Here is an 8,969-nt window from a genome sequence, read left to right as displayed (position 1 = left end):
GCAAGGAAGGTGCTTGGTGACTTTACTGCACCTACTCCTGATTTCTATGGGAGAAGCATCTCTATCCCTGCCATTGGAGCAAACAACTTTGAGCTTAAGCCTCAATTAGTTTCTCTAATGCAACAGAATTGCAAGTTTCATAGACTTCCATTGGAAGATCCTCATCAGTTCTTAGCTGAATTCTTGCAAATCTGCGACACTGTCAAGACCAATGGGGTTGACCCTGAAGTCTACAGACTTATGCTTTTTCCTTTTGCTGTAAGAGACAAAGCTAGAACATGGTTGAATTCACAACCTAAGGAAAGCCTGAACTCTTGGGAAAAACAAGTCAATGCCTTCTTGGCAAAGTTCTTTCCGCCTCAAAAATTGAGTAAGCTTAGAGTGGAAATCCAAACCTTTAGACAGAAGGATGGTGAATCCCTCTATGAAGCTTGGGAGAGATACAAGCAATTGATCAGAAGGTGCCCTTCTGACATGCTTTCAGAATGGAGCATCATAGGAATCTTCTATGATGGTCTGTCTGAACTATCCAAGATGTCATTAGATAGCTCTGCTGGAGGATCTCTTCATCTGAAGAAGACGTCTGTAGAAGCTCAAGAACTCATTGAAATGGTTGCAAATAACTAATTCATGTACACCTCTGAAAGGAATGCTGTGAATAATGGGACAACTCAGAAGAAAGGAGTTCTTGAGATTGATACTCTGAACGCCATATTGGCTCAGGAATAAAATATTGACCCAACAAGTTAATATGATTTCTCAGAGTCTATCTGGAATGCAAGCAGCAACAGGCAGTACTAAGGAAGCTTCCTCTGAAGAAGAAGCTTATGATCCTGAGAACCCAGCAATGGAAGAGGTGAATTACATGGGAGAACCCTATGGAAACACCTATAATCCTTCATGGAGAAATCATCCGAATCTCTCATGGAAGGATCAACAGAGACCTCAACAAGGTTTCAACAACAACAATGGTGGAAGAAACAGGTTTAGCAACAGCAAGCCTTTTCCATCATCTTCTCAGCAACAGACAGAGAATTCTAAGCAGAGCCCCTCTGACTTAACAACTATTGTCTCTAATCTAATCAAAACCAGTCAAAGTTTCATGACTGAAATAAGGTCCTCCATTAGAAATTTGGAAGCAGAATTGGGTCAGCTGAGTAAGAAAATTACTGAACTCCCTCCTAGCACTCTCCCAAGCAATACAAAAGAGAATCCCAAAAGAGAGTGCAAGGCCATAACCACATCTCACATGGCCGAACTTGGAGAGGAGGAAGAGGCAGTGATCTCCACTGAGGAAGATCTCAATGGATGCCCACTGACCTCCATGGAGTTCCCTAATGAGGAACCATGGGAATCTGAGGCTCAGACTGAAACCATAGAGATTCCATTGAATTTACTTCTGCCTTTTATAAGCTCTGATGAGTATTCTTCCTCTGAAGAGGATGAAGATGTCACTGAAGAGCAAGTTACTAAGTACCTTGGAGCAATCATGAAGCTAAATGACAAGTTATTTGGTAATGAGACTTAGGAGAATGAACCTCCATTGCCCATCAAAGAACTGGATAACTTGACTAGGCAGAGATTACCTCAAAAGAGACAGGACCCTGAAAAGTTCTCAATCCCTTGTACCATAGGCACCATGACCTTTGAGAAGGCTCTATGTGACCTAGGGTCAAGCATAAACCTTATGCCTCTCTCTGTAATGGAGAAGCTAGGGATCATTGAGATACAAGCTACAAGAATCTCACTAGAGATGGCAGACAATTCAAAGAAACAAGCTTATGGACTTGTAGAGGATGTCTTGGTAAAGGTTGAAGACCATTACATCCCTGCTGATTTTATAATCCTAGAAACTGGGAAGTGTATGGATGAATCCATCATCCTTGGCAGACCCTTCCTAGCCACAGCAAAGGTTGTGATTGATGTTGATAGAGGAGAATTGATCATTCAAGTGAATGAATACTCCCTTGTGTTTAAAGCTCAAGGATATCCCTCTGTAACCATGGAGAGGAAGCATGAAGAGCTTCTCTCAATACAGAGTCAAACAGAGCCCCCACAGTAAACTCTAAGTTTGGTGTTGGGAGGCCACAACCAAACTCTAAGTTTGGTGTTGAACCCCCACATTCAAACTTTAAGTTTGGTGTTGGGAGGTTCCAACATTGCTCTAAACATCTGTGAGGCTCAATGAGAGCCACTGTCAAGCTATTGACATTAAAGAAGCGCTTGTTGGGAGGCAACCCAATCTTTACTTGTCTATGTTAAATTTCTATTTTCTTTTGTTATTTTATGTTTTCTGTAGGTTGATAATCATGTGAAGTCACAAAAATAATTGAAAAAGCAAAAACAAAGTGAAAAATAGAATGAAAAATAGAACACCTTGGAGGAGACAGTTACTGGCGTTTAAACGCCAGTAAAGGTAGCAGAATGGGCGTTAAACGCCTAGTCTGGCACCATTCTGGGCGTTTAACGCCAGAAAAGGGCACCAGACTGGTGTTTAACGCCAGGAATGGGCAAGAAGCTGGCGTTAAATGCCAGAAATGGGCAGCAGCCTGGCGTTTAATGCCAGGGTTGGCAGAAAGAGGCGTTTTAAACGCCACTTGGTACAGGGATGAGATATCCTTGACACCTCAGGATCTGTGGACCCCACAGGATCCCCACCTACCCCACCACTCTCTCTCTTCTTCACCCATTCACCAATCACCTCAATACCTCTTTCCCAAAAACCCTCACCTATCAAATCCCACCATTCTCTTCACCACTCACATCCATCCTTCATAAAACCCTACCTACCCCACCATTCAAATTCAAATCACTTTCCCTCCCAAACCCACCCTCTATGGCCGAACCATACACACCACTCTCACCCCTATATAAACCCATCTTCACTCCTTCATTTTCACACAACCTAAACACCACTTCTCCCCCTTGGCCGAAACACAAAGCTCACTCCATCTCCTCTATTTCTTCTTCTTCTACTCTCTTCTTTCTTCTTTTGCTCGAGGACGAGCAATCTTCTAAGTTCGGTGTGGTAAAAGCTAAAGCTTTTTATTTTTCCATAACCATTTATGGCACCAAAGGCCGGAGAAACCTCTAAAAAGAGGAAAGGGAAGGCAAAAGCTTCCACCTCCGAGTCATGGAAGATGGAGAGATTCCTCTCAAGGGTGCATCAAGACCACTTCTATAAAGTTGTGGCCAAGAAGAAAGTGATCCCCGAGGTCCCTTTCAAACTCAAAAAGAATGAGTATCTGGAGATCCGACATGAGATCCGAAGAAGAGGTTGGGAAGTTCTCACCAACCCTATTCAACAAGTCGGAATCTTAATGGTTCAAGAGTTCTATGCCAATGCATAGATCACCAAAAACCATGATCAAAGTGTGAACCCGGACCCTAAGAATTGGCTTACAATGGTCCGAGGGAAATACTTGGATTTTAGTCCGGAAAATGTAAGGTTGGCATTCAACTTGCCTATGATGCAAGGAGATGCACACCCCTACACTAGAAGGGTCAACTTTGATCAAAGGTTGGACCAAGTCCTCATGGACATATGTGAAGAAGGCGCTCAATGGAAGAGAGATTCAAAAAGGAAGCCAGTTCAACTAAGAAGGCATGACCTCAAGTCCGTGGCTAGGGGATGGTTGGAGTTCATCCAACGCTCAATCATTCCTACTAGTAACCGATCTGAAGTTACTATAGACCGGGCTATCATGATACATAGCATCATGATTGGAGAGAAAGTGGAAGTTCATGAGGTTATATCCCAAGAATTCTACAAAGTGGCGGATAAGTCCTCTCCTTTGGCAAGGTTAGCTGATGCGGGTGGAAACTGTCTCTCAACAAATTTCCTTCGGCAAGTGTACCGAATTTGTCATCAAGTAAAAACTCACAATAGAGTGAGGTCAAATCCCACAGGGATTGATTGATCAAGCAACTTTAATTAGAAGAATGTTCTAGTTGAGCGAATCCAGAATTTGGGTTGAGAGTTGCAGAAAATAAAATGGCGGGAATGTAAATAACAGAAAAGTAAATGCTAGAATTAAAGGACTGGAAGTAAATGACTGAAAATAAATTGCAGAATTGTAAATGGGAATGGGAGATTTGCTCATAAAAGTAAATGGCAGAAATTAAAGAGAATGGGTAAGATCAGAGATGGGGAGTTCATTGGGCTTAGGAGATGTTGCAATTCTCCGGATCAAGTTCATTTTCATCTCTTCCTCAATCAATGCACTCATTGATCTCCTTGGCAATCTTAATTGATTGAATTACAATTTCTTGCAATTCAATCTCTCAAATCTTGATCAATAGCCAATTTCTTGGTCAATTGCTCATGAGAAGAGATGAAGTATAGTCACTGATTATACCACTTGCATTTCCCAAATCAAGTATTGAGAGGGTTATAGTCACATACCCATCCAAACCCAATTTGGTCCAGCATGAGAAAGCATTTCTAGCTTGATCTCTTCATTCCTCTTTCAAGGTTCAGAAGAGATCCAAGTTTGAATAGCTTCTTTTCCAAGATAACTACTCAATTGGATGAAGATCGAAAGCTTTCAAGTAAAATCAAGAAAAAAGATAGAAGAAGAATAATCAAAATTAGTATTGATCCATCAAATTACAACAGAGCTCCCTAACCCAATGAAAGGGGTTTAGTTGTTCATAGCTCTAGAAAATGAAAACAAAGATGGAGAATACATCATGAAACTAGAAATTGCAGAGAAGGTAAAATACAGAGAGTAGTTCTCTCTTTCCAACTTTTAGAACTTTCAACAATTCAAAGCTCCTCCTATATATACTACTTCTCTCAGCTTCTAGTTGGCTCTTCAAGTCTTGGGCCTTTGGATCTTGAGTTTGAAGCAGTTCTCTTCTTCATTTGGGCTTGGCTTTACTTGCAGAGAGAAAATGTGAAGTGGGCAGAGACTTTAGCTTAGGACGTTAGGGGTGTTAACGTTTAGTGAAAATATGAGTTCGAGAACGTTAGTGACAGTCAACTTTCTCACTAACGTTCCTAAGTAAAAGCCACGTTAACTTCAACGTTAGTGGCACAAACGTTGCCACTAACATTGCCTCTAAGTCCTTCGCACACGTTATTGAGACTTAACATTCCCAATAACTTTGAAAAGCCCCCTTTGTTCCCACGTTAGAGCCCACGTTAACTTAGTTAACGTGGCTCTTTAACGTGGGCTTGCCATCCTTCGAGAACGTTAGTGACACTCAACATTGTCAGTAACGTTCCAAGGTGCCCCTATGCCTCACCTTAGAGTCCACGTTAACTAGGTTAACGTGGCTTCTAACGTGGCCATGCTTAGCCATCCCCAACGTTAGTGACAATGTTGAGTGTCACTAACGTTGGCCATTCTTTTACTCATCAACGTTAGCTTCCACATTAACTAAGTTAACGTGGAAGTTAACGTGGCTCCTTGGGGGGTTGTGTGGTTGCTTCCAACGTTAGTGACAATGTTGGGTGTCACTAACGTTGTCGACCATGCTTGCTTCTTACGTTAGCTCCCATGTTAACCAAGTTAACGTGGGAGTTAACGTGGTATGTTTCTCCTTAGGCCAACGTTAGTGACAATGTTGAATGTCACTAACGTTGGCGTTTCTCCCCCTTTCTAATGTTAGAGGCCACGTTAACTAAGTGGACTCTAACGTGGCCACTTATGAGCATTTGCCAAAGTTAGTGACAATGTTAAGTGTCACTAACGTTGGCTCAACTTCCCTTAATATGGTCAATGATGGCTTTGAGAGCGTTATTGGCAATCACTTTTCTCATTAACTTTACAAGTTACCTCCCATTCCTTGCTTCCTTTGGTCCTGAAATCAAGCAATAGAGCACATCAAAGTTCTAGTCCAAGTCATGGGCAATGCAACATACAATTTGTCACTAAACTTATGCAAAATCCTCATGAAATAATGTAAAATGCACAATGTATGCTTGAATCAAGGTGTAAGTAAATATCTACCCAAAACTAGCTTATTTCCTAAGGAAATGCATGAAACTAACCTAAAAACAGTAAAGAAAAGGTCAGTGAAGCTGGCCAAGATGCCCTGGCATCACAACACCAAACTTAAAGCTTGCTTGTCCCTAAGCAAGTACTGGAACAAGAGAATGATGAATGGAATGCCAAGAGCAATGAGTCATTCTTGTGGAAGTCATATCACTGATTTTATGGTGGTTTCATGCATAGCAACTTAGGTTCATTCCTGGCTTTCAGATCTTTATCATGTCATAAAACACTCACTTTGCTTACATCCCATGAGACTTTTATTCAATGATCCCTTTATTGTCATTTCAGAGCTTATTGGTGTTCTTAGGCTAAGTGCTCTGTAAGGGGGCAACTTTTTAAGATAAGCTTTCAGCCAACACTCCCGAACCAGTTGGTTCAAGGTGCTAGGTGTTGAAGCACCCCTAAGGACTTACTCCCTCAAGTCTCTCCCCCATACATACACACCACAGGCATATAGTTCATTTATTTTCCTTCTTGAGACCTTGGTGTCCAGCACCTCTTTGGGTTACTAAATGCTCTGTGGTGAGGGTTACTCTTGATAATGGACTTTCAGCTGATAATCCCGGGTTAGTTAACCCAAGTTACCAGGTGATAAAGCACCCCTAAGAGCTTATTCATCCAAGTAGATCCCTCAGACAGGAATACCATAGACACATATCTTAAGATCAAAACCATTGGTGCCTAGCCTTATTGCTTACTCTTTTTCTTTTGTTTTTCCACTTTCATTAGTCTTTTCTCTTTCTCTTATTAGGATCTTGTCATATACTTAGTCTCATGAGTATATTCAAAGCAAAGTATTCAGGCCAGATAGTTGTCATCCCACCTTATGGTTGAACCAACTTAGCTAACTTATGATCATACCACAAACTCATGAATGTACTCCATAGTGTGAACTCCACTCTGGTCTTTTGAAACATAAACATTCTCTCTTCATTTGATTAAAGGGACAAGCATACAAGTAAGTAAAGTAGGGATGCAGTGACATAAAGACTAGTGCATATGATTTCTAGTTGCCCTCTCTCTTTGTCATCATCCTAGTTTTTGCTGCCTCGCTTCTTTGGGTGGAGGTGCACCATTTTCTCATAAGATTCCTGCGAGGTTACTGGAAGTTGCTTGTTCCCAAAGCACTTGAGACATAGTTAGCTTGCATGTATGCTGGTGCTTTTTGAACTCAATTTGGTGTGTGAACACCAAACTTAGTTCCTTGCCCAGTGCAAACATTGTACATATGCAGAAAACCCCATATCTTGTTGTCAACAAAGCAATGATCACCTATAGTCTAACTACATCTAAGTGGTTTCTCTTGATTGGATGGAGCTAGCAATGTTCTTTTGGAGTGGAGTGTAATTCTAACCAATGTCCTTTGGTGGAACACCAAACTTAGAATTACACCATCACTCTTGGATTGTTCTGGTGTGGAACACCAAACTTAGCTCCTTACAATACAGGGGAAACGACTTGTGATATTTTTATTGAAATAAAGATGAAAGTGAAACTACCTGAGGTTGGGTTGCCTCCCAACAGAGCGCTCTTTTATCGTCACTAGCTCGACGAGTCCTTGATTACTTGAGATGGTACTTTACTTTGGGGTTTTCCCCCATGTTTCCCAGATAATGCTTGAGTCTTTGTCCATTCACTGTAAAAGTCCTCTCTGAACCTTCATCCGTGATTTCGATGTGGCCATATGGTGATACTTTCGTAACCATGAAAGGTCCGGACCACCTTGACTTGAGTTTTCCTAGGAACAGCCTTAATTTAGAATTGTAAAGGAGTACTCACTGTCCCTTTTCGAAACTCCTGGGCGCAAGATGCATGTCATGTTTTCTCTTTGCCTTTTCTTTATACATCTTAGTGTTTTCATAGGCTTGTGACCTGAATTCCTCCATCTCTTGCAGCTGCAAGATCCTTTTTGCACCAGCAGCAATGCTGTCAAAATTTAGTATCTTGATAGCCCAGAAAGCTTTGTGTTCCAGCTCCAGTGGTAAATAACAAGCCTTCCCATAGACCAGTTGATATGGAGACATTCCAAGTGGAGTTTTGAATGCTGTTCTGTATGCCCAAAGAGCATCATCCAGCTTCTTTGACCAATCCTTTCTAGATGCACCCAAAGTCTTTTCCAGGATCCTCTTCAGCTCTCTATTGGATATCTCAGTTTGCCCACTTGTTTGAGGATGGTAAGGTGTAGCTACTTTGTGTTTTACCCCATATCGTAGGAGGAGAGCTTCTAGTGGTTTGTTACAAAAGTGGCTCCCTCCATCACTGATGAGGGCTCTTGGGACTCCAAACCGGCTAAAGATATTCTTCCTGAGGAAGTTCATGACTACCTTGTTATCATTAGTTGGGGTTGCAATAGCCTCTACCCACTTGGAAACATAATCCACTGCTACCAGGATGTACTTGTTTGCATATGAGGTTGGGAATGGTCCCATGAAATCTATTCCCCACACATCAAATAGTTCCAGTTCCAAGATGAAATTTTGTGGCATGGCATTTCTTTTGGGCAGGTTTCCAGATCTTTGGCATTTATTGCAGCTTTTTACTAGTTCCTTGGCATCCTTGAAAAGGGTGGGCCAAAAGAATCCGCTTTGTAACACCTTTGCTGCAGTTCTGTCCCCTCCAAAGTGCCCGCCATAACATGAACCGTGGCAATTCCACAGGACTTCTCTTCCTTCTTCTTCCGAAACACATCTTCTAAGGATTCCATCTGAACATTTCTTGAAGAGATATGGCTCGTCCCAGACAAAGTATTTTGCATCATTCATGAGCTTCCTTTTTTGATGTTTATTGATCCCTGGGGGTAATGCCCCAGTTGCCTTGAAATTTGCAATATCTGCAAACCATGGTGCTTTGTGAACTGTCATCAATTGCTCATCAGGGAAGAGCTCGTTCACATTTGTATTATTTCCTCCACCTTGATCATGAGGGATTCTGGATAGATGATCTGCCACCTTGTTCTCCACTCCTTTC

General features: G+C 41.7%; 1 non-coding gene across 1 annotated transcript; it reads right to left on the bottom strand.

Moving 5' to 3' along the window:
- Nucleotides 1–372: 372 nt before the first annotated feature.
- LOC148581194 (small nucleolar RNA R71) lies at nucleotides 373–480 on the bottom strand. Its single transcript, XR_015899638.1, has one exon. It is a non-coding gene; the product is annotated as a small nucleolar RNA R71 (small nucleolar RNA).
- Nucleotides 481–8,969: the final 8,489 nt, after the last annotated feature.

Source organism: Arachis ipaensis, chromosome B10, assembly GCF_059453495.1.
Source record: "Arachis ipaensis isolate K30076 ecotype BB chromosome B10, ASM5945349v1, whole genome shotgun sequence".
In the NCBI taxonomy this organism is placed as follows: Eukaryota; Viridiplantae; Streptophyta; class Magnoliopsida; order Fabales; family Fabaceae; genus Arachis; species Arachis ipaensis.
The sequence above is the reverse complement of the archived record's forward strand: the minus strand, read 5'-3'. Positions and strand labels throughout refer to the sequence as shown.